The sequence below is a fragment of the Panulirus ornatus genome, chromosome 67 (assembly GCF_036320965.1).
Source record: "Panulirus ornatus isolate Po-2019 chromosome 67, ASM3632096v1, whole genome shotgun sequence".
NCBI lineage: Eukaryota > Metazoa > Arthropoda > Malacostraca > Decapoda > Palinuridae > Panulirus > Panulirus ornatus.
Genome location: NC_092290.1, coordinates 22,797,648 through 22,814,916, shown reverse-complemented (window position 1 = coordinate 22,814,916; position 17,269 = coordinate 22,797,648). Strand labels below are relative to the sequence as shown.

Genomic DNA, 17,269 nt, shown 5'->3' with positions numbered 1-17,269 from the left:
TTTCAAAGTTATCATTGTTTTATACAAAATTTTCTCTTTTTTTTACGTTTTCTTTATGGTCTTTCTCATGGTAGATGCCAGATAACACGTCGTTTCTATCCGTATGTTCACCTTCCTCACTGTTCATTTATTGTTTAAGCTCTGCTCACATTCTCCTGGACATCTTTATCTTCCTACGCTGATACGTTCACTACCTCGCCTTTTGGCACGTTCTTCTCATTCCGGGTCCTCACCCAGACTGCAGGGCAGCCCCTGTGTTTTGCTATACCTTTCCTCATCAAATGTCCAGCTTCTTGCTCCTCTCTAACTGCTATATCACAGTCCACGTCTTTGCATCTTCGTTCGCTCCTGTTTACAGCATGGCGCACTCGAATATTTTCTCCTATCATCTAGTGTCTCTATGTTCCCCTATAACAGCACAGCTGTTTATTACTTTACTGCCCACTGTTGATAAATCTCAGACGCATCTTGAGTTCACTACAAGCGATACACTGAGTATGCATAATTATGAATTAGTTTCTCTATCATCGAGGTATTAGTGATAGAGGAATTATACTATTCACCCAGTTCCAGAAAACCCCACCATTCCATTCCCTTCTGAAATATATCAGTTATCCATTACGCTACATTTCATACCATTTGTTTCAGACTTTTCTTTCAGTTATTCACTTCATGTAAAACTTACATATTCTATTTTCCAAACTCTCTCCTCGTGTTTGACACGATCCCACACTTCCATGAGTGGTAATCATATTTCATGTAAAAACTGTAAGAAAATGTCTTCTTGTGGGTCTCATTATTTATAATCTTTTCTTAACACTACTAATACAGCTCATGGGATCATATTGTCCCTTTGCATCTACAGTGATACACGGCCGATGGTCGAATGAGGGATCTGGCCTCATCTCGCCTCCTCCTCGAGATGCAGCCAAGATGATCAACCCAGACCTGCCAAACTGCGCACGTCGATGCTCTTGATGGGGTTCTGGACGTACAGGTGGACATGAAGAACGAGAGGAATGTACAAGGTAAGGCTATGCAGGGGAAAGGGAAATATGTTGAGGGAAAAAATACTCACAAGAGACTGGAATACTCCGAAGGAGGATTCATGCACAGGAAGAGAAGATAATGTACGAGTCAGACTTACAGGGGAAAGGAACACATGACGTTTTCTTGAGAGGGTTCACAGGGGGTGAAGACATACAAAAGGGAGGAACATAAGGGAAAATTGATGCAAAGGGGAGGTGGGAGGAGGATGAAGGAGGGTGAAGACCGTCCATTGACGTAGGCTGAGTGAGAGATGGAAGAGTTACTGGGGATGTTATCAGGTGTGAACACCTGTGTTAACGCGGTGGACTGGCAATACATATGAAAGTAAACATGAACTGGGGCGAATGCACTATGCTGCCTTCAGTCATCTTCTCTGTATATAAGATTACAGGGAATGAAATGATAGTTCTGACACTGCATTCATTTTGCGATGGAATTTGACCTTTGAATTTCGCAGATCAGAAACCAAAGTACCAGCTGGAAAGTAGTCTGTGTTTATCTGTCCAGATCTTATCTGGAATTGTCTCTGTGTGAGAGAAACTTATGATGAGACAAAAGATTTGAAATATTTGACTCTAACTCCGTAAAATGGAAAAGGAACTCGGAATCGAATGAGACTAGATCTGGAAGGAGTAAAGCCAGGTTGTACCATTACAGATATCTGGGAGATCGACCCACAAACAGGAATATAATCCAACCGACGATTTTGGAAAGATGTTTGAAATATAGAGATCAACGTAATAGAGCGACGCCTCTATACATACACTGTTGTGTGTATCATATCGTGGAAGGAGACGTGAGGTAAGACAACTTAGATATGATGTAAAACGAGAGACAGAACAGAGTAAGACGGTCAAAGGCTGAAAGAATAAGAAAATAAGGAAAGGAAATACGAGTGGAAGAGGAGGTAACGAAGAAAAATGAGGAGATTAAGGAAGAGAGAAAGACGAGGCGGCTAGAGAAGTTTCCAGGAGTGAAATCTCATTTCGTCTCACTAATGACAATCTCTTCCTCCATGATACTTCACCCGTGACCGTCCATGTCTCTCTCCTTCCCTCCCTCTCCCTCCTCCACACCAGGCGACTCCTTCCCTATTAGCAGTGGTAGGGTGGGAGAGGGGCCGTGTCATGTCGCCAAACAGAGCCGTGAACTGCCTGCCGGTGCAGTTATTGATACATATCAGAGTCCGGTAGTTGACTGGTAATGGATGTGTGTTGAGACTATGAGTGGACGTGGGCACCGCCCGGACTGCCACACGCAGATATATAGACAATATCCGCGAGTCAACACACGGCCGCGTTGACTTTCACCCCCACCGTTATCCTAAGTGGTGAAAGGTAGTGAGAGGCGACAGAGGAGACGCCCGTGGTGCTGTGTACGGCAAATATCACCTCGCTCAACACACACATACTTCGTGAGCTGCCAGCCGGACTCAAGTGTGAGACCTGGGCCGGTTATGCCTGTCGCAGTACCTGAGTGTGGGACCTGGCTGAGAGACAAGGATTTTTACCACACTGTGGGACACAGCTCAGGGATCTAGATGCAGACCAGACGATGAGATACAGCTATGGGGCCGAGATGAGGATCCGATCGTGGGGTCTGATTGTGAGACACGTCTGTAGGACTCACACGCACATAGACTATGAGGCTTGACTGTCACGTACAACTGTGAAGTTGGAATGTGGATCAGAGTGTGGGTCTTGCTATAGAACAAAACTGTGGAGCTTGAATGCAGTTTAGACTGTGGGTCTGACCGTCAGGCACCAACTATGAAACCTTAAAGTAGACTCTAAGACGTATTTGGGAGACACAATTGCGAAATGACCGTGGGCTGGACGGTTATGCATCACAATGAGCATTAAGTATAAAGATGACCGTGTCAACCAGTCGGTTCGTAAGGCCTACATAGCACTAAGGTGTGGCATTCGTCTATCAGCCAGAATTGAAGACGTATCTGGACATGGCTGTGCTACCACGTCACAGAACCACATCACATGGAGCAACACACGCTCAGTCGGACCCCAGTGATGGTACTGACCACGGGGTCCACATGTAGGGAAGCTGTGGCACCTCAGTCACTCCTGTGGATGATGTCCCGGTGTAGCCAGAGTCTAGGGCGTGGTTGTAAGACCTCACGGTGGGAAGAGATGGCTGGGTCCTGCTGTAGTGCCTGACGGAGGGGGCTCCACCGTGGGATCCTTCTGTCGGACCTGACTCTCAGGCAGGAGTGGTGAAGGTTTTGAACAGATAGGATAGTTCCTGTACGTGTTGACCACTACTCCGGGTGGCAGACCCTCTCTCAGGACCAACACAAGGGAAAACCTTCATGATCTCCACTGTCATATAATCATAAAAACCTGTTTGTGTATCATGGTCCCACGTTAAGCCAGGGATGCATAATTCTGCTTCAGTAGAAACCATTTTAATCAACTAAGATTATTCTGTTTTTCATAAGCGTAAAGAAGCAGGGACTGAGCGAGCTAGCTTTCATTGTAGCGTGTCTCCCTAGCATAAAGAAAAGCCTGTTTGATATATATATATATATATATATATATATATATATATATATATATATATATATATATACAACTTTACAAAGCTCACGAGGGAGGGAAGGAGGCAGACTGCCCATGCCACAGTTACCTCCGTCATGGTAGACTTGTTGAAGAAACCCGTAATATATATATTTCTTGCGATTATTATCAGTCTCAGCGCTTCGTAGTGAATCTGTTTCAACAGATAAACATATTTTGTAACACCAAAAAAAGACGTTCAGAGATTATCCCAGCACTGAAGTTGTTATCCCAGCACTGAAGTTATCGTTATCCCAGCACTGAAGTTATCGTCATCCCAGTACTGAAGTTGTTATCCCGGCACTGAAGTTGTCGTTATCCCAGTACTGAAGTTGTTATCCCAGCACTGAAGCTGTCGTTATCCCAGCGCTGAAGCTGTCGTTATTCCAGTACTGAAGTTGTCGTTATCCCAGTACTGAAGTTGTCGTTATCCCAGTACTGAAGTTGTTATCCCAGCACTGAAGCTGTCGTTATCCCAGCACTGAAGTTGTCGTTATCCCAGTACTGAAGTTGTCGTTATCCCAGTACTGAAGTTGTCGTTATCCCAGTACTGAAGTTGTCGTTATCCCAGTACTGAAGTTGTCGTTATCCCAGTACTGAAGCTGTCGTTATCCCAGCACTGAAGCTGTCGTTATTCCAGTACTGAAGTTGTCGTTATCCCAGTACTGAAGTTGTCGTTATCCCAGTACTGAAGTTGTCGTTATCCCAGTACTGAAGTTGTGCCGTCCTTAGCGAATTACCATAACTTTTCAATATCATATTCGCATTTTGATCACCGTGTGTATTACGACGCAGCTTTCTTGTGTTTTCTTCGGCCATGATCCCAGGGACACAATAACTGGCGTACACGAGGCTGCTGACTGGACAACACGACACAAAAACATTTCAATAGTAAGGAAAAAAAATAACTTTCATAAGAAGAGACGAAACACAAAGACGTCTCTCATTTCCTGGCTACAGGTGATTTACAAGAGGCTGGGAGGACGCTATAACTTCCACAAACAGCGTCGCCCGCAGATAAATGACATTCTAAACCCCTTGCTGTTAACTAACTTTGAGCGATCAAACAACATTTAGCCAAGCCACGACCGAATGTTATGTCTCAATCCTCTCAGAACCAACGAACTTCAAACCCAAACATCTCGAATGATTCAGCTTTGGCTATTGGCCATACATGGATATGCATCGCCAATCAAACCAATTTAGATTCCCTTTGAAATTCCGTTAGTTTCCCTGCACGGAGCCTCCCCGTCAGCCTGGTGATGGCCTCGCCTACTCGGCCGTGAGGCAACCCTGAGCATCAAATGTACATGTAGATTGAGGACTGGCCAGGATAAGTACGCCACATTATCTGTTAAGCTTGATTGATGAAGAGCTGTCTGAGGGAGGTGATACTTGGCTGGCAGATTGATGAGCTCCTCGGCTGACAGCGGCGCGGCGAGGGTTCACAGCCTCGCCAAGGAATCCCCTCATTTCTTCCAAAAATTTTGGGTCGTTGTGAGTAACTCATGGGATCAGGTACGAGGGACGTGCTCATTCTTCTATATGTAAACAGTGTGAGATCTTTGTGGTCCTCTTGCTTCCAACATGTACACATCCGGTGGAGCAGATGGTATGAAACTACATACAAAGTTAGATTTTTTCCCCAAAAGACATTCGTCATTTGCTCCTTTCACGGATGGAGAACGGGAGACACATGTACCATTATGGCAAGGAACTTGAGGAACGATGGGCGGAGGGTGGGGGTTGTACAGCGCCAACACCACCCATGGCAGAATGCCTACTCTCAGTCCACATAGGAGTATGACGGGCGGTGTGTGTGTGTGTGTGTGTGTGTGTGGGAGGGGCGGGGTGGGGGGGTGGACAAAGGGAGGGGGGGAGGGGGGATGTTAGTGATTACGCGAAATACAGAAGAAAAATTCGAGATCTGGACAACAGTACAGACATGGCACGTCCTTGGACCCCCCTCGAGGCCTCATCAGCCGATGTACGTAATGAAGTTTGTTTAACTCAACTTTGTGAATCTTCTTCAAATATCCAAAGATGCGACACTAATGAATACACCCCCCCCCCTGTTCGGTCCCCCTGCTTCCAGATGAACACACACATGCATAGAAACACAACAACATACACCTGTTTACACTTCAGTTTTCTCGTTCCTTTTCCGTCCTTCGTTGCCCCTGTCCCACTTCTTTCACCTCTCCTCTCACCACTCATTATGAAAAAAAATGAGGGCTAGTGAGGGCCTGGGAGAGGTGGGGCCCTATTTGATGAGGTATGGGTGCTTGTGACCGTTAGGGGGGGAGGAGGGTTGGTCCATGTAAGGGGGTAGGACGGGGAGGAAGCTGGGGCTTGTTACAACTGGAGAGAGGGAGGGAGGTAAACCAGGAAGGGGGAGGGAGCGAGGGAGGGAGGGGGTAAACCAGGAAGGGGGAGGGAGGGAGGGAGGGAGGGGGTAAACCAGGAAGGGGAAGGGAGGGAGGGAGGTAAACCAGGAAGGGGAAGGGAGGGAGGGGGTAAACCAGGAAGGGGAAGGGAGGGAGGCGGTAAACCAGGAAGGGGGAGGGAGGGAGGGAGGGAGGGGGTAAACCAGGAAGGGGAAGGGAGGGAGGGAGGTAAACCAGGAAGGGGAAGGGAGGGAGGGGGGTAAACCAGGAAGGGGAAGGGAGGGAGGGGGTAAACCAGGAAGGGGGAGGGAGGGAGGGAGGGAGGTAAACCAGGAAGGGGAAGGGAGGGAGGGGGTAAACCAGGAAGGGGGAGGGAGTGAAGGTGTTGGTGGTGGTGGTGGTGGTTGAGGGTGAAGGCGCAGGCTATAGGTAGGCCGACCAGGCCAGGGTGTTCCTGGTGATCACAATCACAAGAAGGTTCTCCTGAAGTGCTTCTGTGAGTGAGGGAAGCAGTGAGGGCAGGCAGCTGCCCGACGACCCACTGAGACCTGGAACTCACTACCACCCGTCATAACACAACTGGGTCACTAACTACTCCCACGAGAGACTCTCCCCAACCACCATACCACACAACCCCACACACCTTCCTGATTTGAGAGAGAGAGAGAGAGAGAGAGAGAGAGAGAGAGAGAGAGAGAGAGAGAGAGAGAGAGAGAGAGAGAGGTGACGAGGTAGTGTGATAAGGTTTGTTGATATTCATCTTCCTCATTCATAACCTAAAAGAATAAAAAACAATACGAACGAAAGTTTGTGGTCTCGTCCTCCGTGTGCCTTTACCATCTCTAAAAACACACACACAGACACACACACACACACACACACACACACACACACACACACACACACACACACACACGGCTCACATGAAATACGACATTTTCCACAGCCATCTATGTATTATCAGTGAAGATGGGAATATTTCCATCAACATCTTTAGCAGGCGAAAAGGATATTTTTTTCCTTCTTTTTTCACACTTAAAGCTTTGCAAAGCACGATTTATCTAATTTATATTGCGAAAGGGAATACTATATTATGTTGTGTTTGTTGTTCCGTCTAGCGTGTGACGGTGTACAGTAAAAACTCAACTTATTCCCGTACTTTATAGCAGAACTAACATGGAGGATAAGATCTTTTCAAGTCGAGTCTTCTGATGGCCACAGCGGTACACACTCTCTGCTTAAGAGCGGGGACTCAACTCACTGATCATATTGCTGTACGCACCACCGTCAGCCACAAGCCGTGGTTGGCCTCGTTTTTAACCAGAGGGTCGGTCTTGTGTCATCTGTGTGATGCTGGTCCTACTGTGGTGTCGGCGGCCACACACACACACACACACACACACACACACACACACACACGTACGTGTTGGTTTGCTGGGCACATTAAGCTGGTGCTGTCAAGGGAGTCATAGTGAGGTTTTTTCTTAACAGTGGTGGTCGTATAGTGCCCACTGCATGTGCCATGGTTACTTCTCACTGAGTTGGCCACAAACAGTTGGTTGTCCTGACCATTTGGCAGTAGTGGTTTAGCTCCTGTTACTGTTTTACGTTGTAGTTCTCATGTTGTGATGATATTAGTCTTGCATCTTGAGTGTTGTCAGTCACTGATGGTGTTAAACTGTTTGACGCTTTATTCTACTGTTGGTAGGAAGTTTCCTTGCTCTTTCTGGCCTTATTGATTAGGGTGTTGCTAGTCCACAAACCAAATGAATCTTACGTATTTTCCATAACGGAATGTGCGGAATGTGGTTCTTGTTTGCCACTGCAACATAGCATTGGTGCTCTGTGTTGAATATAGAGTTTTGTTCATGTTGTCAAACACAGTGTTGGTGCTGTGCTTCAAGCAACACGCTAATGGTGTAGTCAAGGACACGTAGTGCTGTGATGTTAGTGTTACCGGTCAGCTGATCACAGACTGTGATGGTGTATCGCCCGCCTCGTGTTAGCTACTGCACTTGTTATACTGTTATTACTCACGTCCTATTGATGTGTTACGGGAATGGAGTTCTACGATCGTGGGACCACATCTCTTTAACCTCCTCTGTTATCGTAATGGCTTTCAAGTTTTTTGTATGGCTTCAGCGAATCATTGATCCGTTTAGTTCATGCTTACACTGCTCTTATGATACAAAAGTATATCTCTGCCTGCTTTATGAACACCTTTCCTGTCGATCTTCATGTTATGGCTTCTAGTTATTCTTTTCTTGCAGCTTCTGAAATTTGTTTACGATGCTGACGTCATCATGCAGGTTTAAAGCCATAAAGGTTGTGATTGCGTGATCCAGGACTCAACTTCCTTCCGTGGTAACTCATTTCTCTAGATTCTGTTACCATCCTTGTTACCCTCCTCCGGATCTTCTCTATCAGTTCTTTGTCCCGCTCTTGTGATGTGAACAGTTTGCTGAACATATCCTTTTCAGTGTACTGGAATGTGGTTCTGATATTTACCAGTGAACGGTTCGGTCCCTCTGCGGTTGTGTGAAGATGGGGTTCTGGATGTAGGAGACTTCCTGCTCGAGTACCTTCTGGTTACAGAACTCCATCCATACTGAACGTAACCATTTCAGGTCATTCCTATATTTCTTGACTGGATCAACCAATTAATTCTCTTTGTGTCTTGTATCTCAGATATTATTACAGCTGACACGTCTGTAGCCTCCAGTAATCTTTAGATCAGCAGACCTACTATCTCCACTCTTTCCTCTCTGGTTGTAATATGAATTTCTTCCAGTCCAAAATTCATCATTGAATTACATGTAACTCCTGGTTCACCATGTCCTCATCACTGGTGCATCCAGCCCGTCTGCCTCTCCTGTAGTGTTGATTCATTACTCACCATGTCTCTGGTTTACTCTATTGTCTACACATCTACCATCTACCCAGTGATCCTCTGAACTTGTTTTTAAGTTTTTAACATTTCCGCCAACTAACCATATACTTCTTTGACTCTTTTACTGTCTCTAACATGCTTATTACCCTCCTTATAGTATCACTTAAGGGTTAGCTGGTACTTTTTTTACACATAATGCTGTTCCTTCGTAAGCTACCACTTGATGCTATTTCGTTAGCTACATTGTGCTGGTATTTCGTTAGTAACGTAGTATGGATACAGCGTTTGTTACGTAGTGCTTGTTAGATCATTAGTTACATAGTGTGGGTATTTCATGTTCCAATGGTACTTTGTCATCCCCATAGTACTGGTGTCTCGCGAGCCACATAAAGTAGCGAATGATCACACGAACCAAACACAGCGGGAAAGCTACGATGGCATTGCTCATTTCGAAATCCATTGAACCCAAGGCATAGGTACTTCCTTTGCTGAGTGTACATAATGCTTCATCTGGTACATAATACTTCACGAGGTACATAGTGCCCATGTCCCCTGGCGAAGCACATAGTGCTCATGTCCCCTGGCGAAGCACATAGTGCTTATATCCCCTGGTGAAGCACATAGTGCTCATGTCCCCTGGTGAAGCACATAGTGCCCATGTCCCCTGGCGAAGCACATAGTGCTCATGTCCCCTGGCGAAGCACATAGTGCTTATATCCCCTGGTGAAGCACATAGTGCTTATATCCCCTGGTGAAGCACATAGTGCCCATATCCCTTGGCGAAGCACATAGTGCTTATATCCCCTGGTGAAACACATAGTGCCCATGTCCCCTTGTGAAGCACATAGTATTTATATCCCCAGGTGAAGCACATAGTGCTTATATCCCCTGGCGAAGCACATAGTGCTCATGTCCCCTGGTGAAACACATAGTGCTCATGTCCCCTGGTGAAGCTCGCCTTTGAAGTTTTCAACATATCTTGAAAACGAAGAACTGGGCCAAGAGTGATGGGGAATTATTCACAGAGTCGGAGGAGGTTTTCCTCGAGCGACCTGCGAAGAACAAGCCTGGGTGGAGCAGACACCAGCTCTCGTGTGCTTTTATGTTCCCTCCCGCGAGTGTGTCAGGTGGTGGTGACCTACCAGTGCCATGTGTGATGATGCTAGCAATGTGATGAAGAAAAAGATATGGAGGTATTCTCACAGTACGTGTAACAAGCATGAGTGTGTGAAGTAACTGATCATTTTAGATTTTTAAGAAAATCAAATGTTTGTAAGAAATTTCTTATATCTACATTTATAAAAGAATTTATTTCGTTCTACAACGGAAATAAGTCTAGGAAGTAAGTTTAAGGAATGAATATGGCCAGTGGACGAAGCATACACGAAAATTACTGAACAAGAGGATTGATGGAGTGATGTTCTTAACACATAGTCTCTCTCTCTCTCTCTCTCTCTCTCTCTCTCTCTCTCTCTCTCTCTCTCTCTCTCTCTCTCTCTCTCTCTCCATGCAGTACGGATATCAACCTGACCAAGTAGAGGTCTTCCTTTTTCATACAAAGTGGCGTGTGGAAAGGCAATGAAAAAACCAGAACTGGTTAGTATTTGCATTGGACAAGACCACTGTGCCTTCTTAACATACTTGATGGAGGTGTTTGATCAGCCAACATAATGACTTTAAATCACTTGTGAATTATTCATACATCCAACTATATATTAGCCATATACACAGTTGTATATAACTAACCACCTTAACAAACTGCGTTGTTCGACTGTTTGTGTTATATGGTTCCCGATATTGTACTAACTGTCCATACGTAATATGGACGTAACACCATGTATGAATCATGGAAGTGACTAGGTCAGAAAAACGCTGGAAATTCTTAAAAGCACGTTTATATATCCTTATGACAACACCCGAGCGAGAACCAGTACGTGGGACTATACGTTTGTCCCAGTCTGACACAATGTTTGTGCTGTACTTTCTGATCCCAGTCTGACACAATGTTTGTGCTGTACTTTCTGATCCCAGTCTGACACAATGTTTGTGCTGTACTTTCTGATCCCAGTGAAAAAAGTCGTCCAAAATATTTACTGTCTAATGGAGGATTATGTTTCGAAAGTAATCCGACCTATCAGCTTTTCCACTTTGACCTCGAAAAGTGACCCGCTTGCCCTAATCCGCTGTATTGATTCCCCTTTCCTTTTTCCCTATAGTTATTACTTTAATGTCTGCTCCCAAGAAGTGACCATTTGTGGACATCCGTCATTAGCTAAGCCACGTAACACTTGGAAACGTACAGCGTTACGTGACTACTGTGTGGGCGATGACAATGCAAGGGTAGGTAGTTGTGAAATCTGTTTCTTTACCAACACCACTAAGCTCTAGTACTTCTTACCCACTCATGTCTTTCCGAACGATGAAGACTTTCTTTTCTTAAGAGGAATATTTTCCACTTCCTCGAGAACGTTGAAGATATATTTGTTCTTCTATTACGTCCTTTCTTTACTCCTTTCATATTTCAATTGTGGAACGGTCATAATGTGGAGTTCAATCCATGACTGGAACCTATGATATAAGATAAAAGAAGATCCTAGAATGATTGAATGAAAAAAAGAAAAATGTAGGAGGAAGAAGGAGAAAGCCTCTCGACTGACCTACACTAAATAGTAAACACTAACCAGACTCAAATGGTTTAAAAACAAAAGAAAAAAGGAAGAACTGACTGAGAGAGAGAGAGTGAAATTATCTTCACTGCAAGATAACTACTCACACCACCAGCAGAAGGGACCAGCGTCTCCATAAGATAATAATAATGTTCTGCTTTACGTTCACGATCTGTCAGTAACAACGAGACTTAATGAACTCTTTGATGACCTTCTTGCATGACTCATTTAGTCTGAGGCAAGTCTCCAAACATGAGATAACTGTCTCGTTTTTTGCGTTTACATTTCGGGTATATGGAGGGTCCCAGCAGTAACATTGGTGATCACATGGTAGGAGTGGTAACAATGGTGATCACATGGTAGGAGTGGTAACAATGGTGATCACATGGTAGGAGTGGTAACAATGGTGATCACATGGTAGGAGTGGTAACAATGGTGATCACATGGTAGGAGTGGTAACAATGGTGATCACATGGTAGTAGTGGTAACAATGGTGATCACATGGTAGGAGTGGTAACAATGGTGATCACATGGTAGGAGTGGTAACAATGGTGATCACATGGTAGGAGTGGTAACAATGGTGATCACGTAGATAGCGGTTAGAGACGATAATAGGGTATTCAGAAGACGCTGATGAAGGCCGGAACCAGGTTGATGGGCGCAGGGCTGGTAAGGTCTGGTGATAATGCCACTGATGCCTTGGTTAATGGAGATGGGCGCGTGAGGGCAGCTTAGAGGAGGGGAAGTAAAGAGGCATTATTTAGTGAGGGCTTTTAGGGTCCGCCATTGGGCCTGCTACCTTACCCCCCAACACACACACACACACACACACACACACACACACACACACCTCGATGCCAACAGGATACACTTCCTTCCTTTTAACCCACGCCTGGGGAAGTTAACCCACGCCTGGGGAAATTAACCCACGCCTGGGGAAGTTAACCCACGCCTGGGGAAGTTGGACTTCAAAATGCTTGGCAGACCTGCGCCGTCCTGGATCGGGTGGTGAAGGCGGGTGAGCGGAGTCAAAGACAAAATGTGATGGGAGAACAGCAGAACCTGGTTAGTAAATATAAGATGGCATTGGAATCAGTTTGACAACGTGATGGGATATATATTATGATGGCCTTAAGGATTTGAGGGAGAGGAGGGAGCCAAGCATTGATGTGTAACAGAGATGTTTCCGTAAACTCAAACTGAAAATGATACAAGGGAGGTTGATGTGTTCATAGAATATGGCGGGTGGGGATCTGCTGTGCTGGCGAAGTACAACGTGGGTCTCTGGCTTTGACAGAGAAGGATGAACTGGACATCAAAATGCTATGGGGACGTGTAAACTGAGGCTAAATATTTGATTCATAGGTAGAGAATAAGTGTTAGAACGTAATGCATTAATGCAATATAGAACGAATGTTGAACGTGGCCTTAAGAATATCGCTCAAGGAGAAGTTGTGCATAAGGTAGTCTAGCGAGATTTTCCGAAATCAGCAGTTGACGACACAAACACGCTAACTCCAGCAGGTGACCGCAGGTCGTTTTCTATCGAAGATTAATGAATGAAGCCTCACGCTGCGGTAGCTCATCAGATCACCAGTAAGTAGGTTGAACGTTGTCCTGTGAGCGGGTCAGTGGCGCCTTGAACTGTGAGGAAGTACTTCCAACGTGCACAGTGAGGCGGCTACTGGCGTCGTCTTAGTGCGGGTCAGCCAGCGGCACGTATCATGAGTGTGGGTCTTCTGGTGACACTTTCTTGTGCGAGCAGACAGTGCTATCTAACGTCGGCTTGGTTCTGGCTATTGAGTCGATGATTGTCAGTTAATGTAAGGGTATTAATGCTTTCAGTATCACACACACACACACACACGTTCCCCAGGCCTCTTGTCCTGGAAAGGTCCTGGAATGATTTTAGAACCTCTGTTCCATAAGCTCCTGCAACTCCAGTCAGCATACTCAAGCAACAAGGAAATACAACCTTGCCAAAGACGACTTTTCATTTCAGGTGTAACCTAATGCAGATGGAGTCCGGTGATAACTATTTATCTATCTTTTTATCCATCTATCTATCTATATGCCTTTTTATGTATGTAAGTACGTATGTATGTACGTATGTATGTATGTATGTATGTGTGTGTCTGTGTGATATCGTAAGAGCAGTGTCGAAGGCCTACATCTATATACAGTGTTCCACAATATAAGATAGTTTCTTGGTTTACACCGTGACTCAACCATGATGGTAAAGTCACCATATAAAAGTAACTGGTTCTCCCTATACTGCGTCCAGCCTGATGTTCCATTACCCGATAAACCTTCGTTAAGACCAAGTTTTATGTTGCTTAGGTGAAATTAATGTACTTGTTGAATAGAGCCGGTGAGTGCATTACATAATGAAAAGATACACGCACACACACACACAACGGTCTCCCTGACCACATCGTGGTCGGTAAACGACTGGAAAATATAACCAGGGAGCAAAAGGATGGCCTCCTGAGCGATAGGCGACACAGTATGACAGAGTGAGCACCGTTTTAGACTAGATGGAAGGCTGGATGGATTGTGTGTATATGGGCTGCCAGAAAGCATCTGACACCATGCCACATATGAGGCTGGTGGAGAAGCTGAATCTTCAGGCAGGAATAAGGGGGTGACTACCTCGAGGGGCATGAGATCATTTCAGGTAACTGGAACAAAAGCCATAAACCAAGGAAGCTTCCCGAAGTGAATGGAGGAGGCCAGTGGTGTGCCGCAGGGATATGGTCTGGAACCATTGTTTTTTCTTGATCTCTGCAAATGCCTCACCCTCTGTACACAAGATGGTTGTAATCCGCTTCCACCTTGATATTAGAGAGTGATGACTTGTTCTTACAATCTAAACATCAAGTGGTGCTTTCCCACTCCTACCTGAGCATCAGCCAGTGTTGGTATACCCACAACTGAGCTCTGTCCTGCTTCCATTTGTGCACCAGAGATGACTGCGTTGCCCTAACTAAAAAAAAAAACTGGCGGTTATGACTTGCATTCAGTGGACGTAAGGCAGTGGTGACCCAGTCCGTCTTAACTCGAGTGAAAGCTCTCTCGATCCTGCCCTAAACATCAGCAGATACAGCGGCCCTCTCCCGTCTGTGAACCAGCCGATGCTGGCTTCCCCCTCCCTACTTCAAGCACCGTGAAGTGTTAACTAGCTCTTACAAGAGCACTAGTTAACGCTGACCTACACGAGCACTAGCTGGTGCTGGCCCGCCGTCACTTGACCGTCCAATAACACTGACTCGCTCCCGCTTGAGAACTATTAAGTTCTGGCCCGCTGCCATTTGGGCATCAGTTAGTGCCGGCGCAATCACACCAAGGCAACAGTTACAACTGGTATACTCCCATCCAGCAAAGCGTCGTGATGACTGTCTCTACATAAGCTGCAGTTAGAGCTGACAAGGTCGTCCCTGCCTAGTTCTGGGACGTGTACGTAGTGAACGTGAGGTTCCCTATAGCTTAAGCAGGGCAGAAAAGGCCCTCCCTTCCCTGAGCATCCGTCCCACCCTTCCCTGAGCATCCGTCCCGCCCTTCCCTGAGCATCCGTCCCGCCCTTTCCTGAGCATCCGTCCCGCCCTTCCCTGAGCATCCGTCCCGCCCTTCCCTGAGCATTCTTCCCGCCCTTCCCTGAGCATCCGTCCCGCCCTTCCCTGAGCATCCGTCCCACTCATCCCTGAGCATTCTTCCCGCCCTTCCCTGAGCGTCCGTCAGAACCACCTGAACGTTTCCTCATCGCCAGGTAACGTTGACTCGTCCCGTGAACAGCAGATTACGCCACCAGAGCCTTGACGTAATATATTACAAGGACCAATTACGTCGGGATTAAGCCTTCACCAAGAGCCAGCCACTCTACTGGTCATTGTGACGACCTCAGCTCTTAACATCATAGCCCGAACACTTGGCCAAGTCCTCTGGTCAGGATCATTATTCCCGACACACACACACACACACACACACACACATACACACATACACACACACACACACACACACACACACATACAGTGATCTTTGGTCACATAGTTCCATATCATATTGGTAAATGAGACAAGTTGTTTCATTGTCATCAATTAATAACTGGTGTTTTCCGTTTAGCACGTGCCTCAAAAGCTCTTACTTTGCTAGGCGATGATACAGTTCTTTGTATATTCTGGCGTGTGTACGAGTGTGTAGTGACGCCTCGCTTCAAAGGAACCCATTCCAAGTGTCCCTATGGGCAAATTGCTCAACATCTAATTGGTCATGTTTCCAAAATAACACAGTAAACGTTTTGGCGATAATCCAGAGAGGCAATCACTGAAATTAGACATCCAAAGTTTAATACGAATCTTCGCTGGTTCGTTAGTAATATTATCAATATTCTGATAATATTTAAAGGCTGCTGAAAGCCTTACATGAAGTATGTAGAGTAGCGATCATATGACCCGAGTATGTATACGTCATGCATACATTGCCAGGCAAACTCATTTCATATCGTTGTGTTTATGTGTTTGTGTCAAATTCTACAAAGTCTTCTCACATTATTCACGACACAAAATAATTTATCTTTGGGTGATGGCCAATATAGCTTATCTGAAGAACTCTTTGGTTCACTTCTGAAGGGAAATTCGATCAGTATTTGTATTTTGTGGGGACAAATGGTTGCTATTAGCATACAAGCAAGACTTGAATACTAAATCCTAAACTATGTGAATATAATGACACGTCAGACAGAATCATCAGTGACCCTGGTCATTCAGACGTGGTCATGTACTGAACCTACAGCAACGTTGACCCGTAGTCCACCGGTTGGGAACTACTGCTTGAGCCATTCATCCTACGAACATACGTTCCTTGTGGGTTAAGCAACTGGTGAACAAACGATGAGTAACGACCGTAAGACTGTTAACTGAACTTTTTTATATTCTCTCCGCTACTCTGCCACAAGGGGAACTAATGAATATTTTGATAAGTGGAAACATTACATTGATTTTACTCGACAACAGAAGATCAGACGATAAGACGGAGATATGTTCGTTATGTAATTTTCATTGCTATATCTTATGACATTCTACATTACCTCGGGATTCCAAGATATTATAAGGGTAATGGAATACTTGAAATCCATTCCACAGAATGGAGGTATCATAAATTTCAAATCAGCGTTACTAGAAAATGGATAGTTTGATGATGATAGAATGTGTAAAAACGTAATAATTATACTTTCTATATCATACACATTTAAACATAATCTTTTAGTGTTACGTACAAATTGTGGAATGTTAACGAAATACGACACAAAGAAACTCAGATCACCACTACCAGACAATGAAGAACGAGGAAGTAATGGTTATATTCTGTTATGTACAACACTGATTATAAACACTGCCTAGTAGATGTGAATGAAAATCTAGGAGGATAATTAATGAAAATTTCATCATTCGAAACTGTTGATGATGAAGATGTGAGATGATAGATTTTTCCTTTAGTAAGGCCTCATTGTCTCAGTCCTTTTTTTTTTTTTTTTTGATATAAAACACATGGTAATGTTGGATCATGAGAGAGCGTATGATGGGGCGGACAGAAATACGAATCTTTGGAGTATATGGAAAACTGCTGAAAGCAATGAAGAATTTTTACTGGGAGAGCAAGGCAAATGTGCGAGTAGGAAGGAAAGAGGGTAAGTGGTTCCCGGTG

The 17,269-nt window shown here is 45.1% G+C and overlaps 1 protein-coding gene and 1 long non-coding RNA gene across 5 annotated transcripts in view; one reads left to right on the top strand and one right to left on the bottom strand.

The window, feature by feature from the left end:
* LOC139747176 (homeotic protein spalt-major-like) overlaps positions 1 to 17,269 on the bottom strand; it is a 499,197-nt gene that overhangs the window by 280,893 nt on the left and 201,035 nt on the right. The window lies entirely within an intron of this gene.
* Positions 873 to 17,269, top strand: part of LOC139747077 (uncharacterized) — a 147,615-nt gene continuing 131,218 nt past the window's right edge. Inside the window, exon 1 of the long non-coding RNA XR_011712304.1 lies at positions 873 to 1,028. This is a non-coding gene — a long non-coding RNA (uncharacterized lncRNA). The remainder of the gene's footprint in view (positions 1,029 to 17,269) is intronic.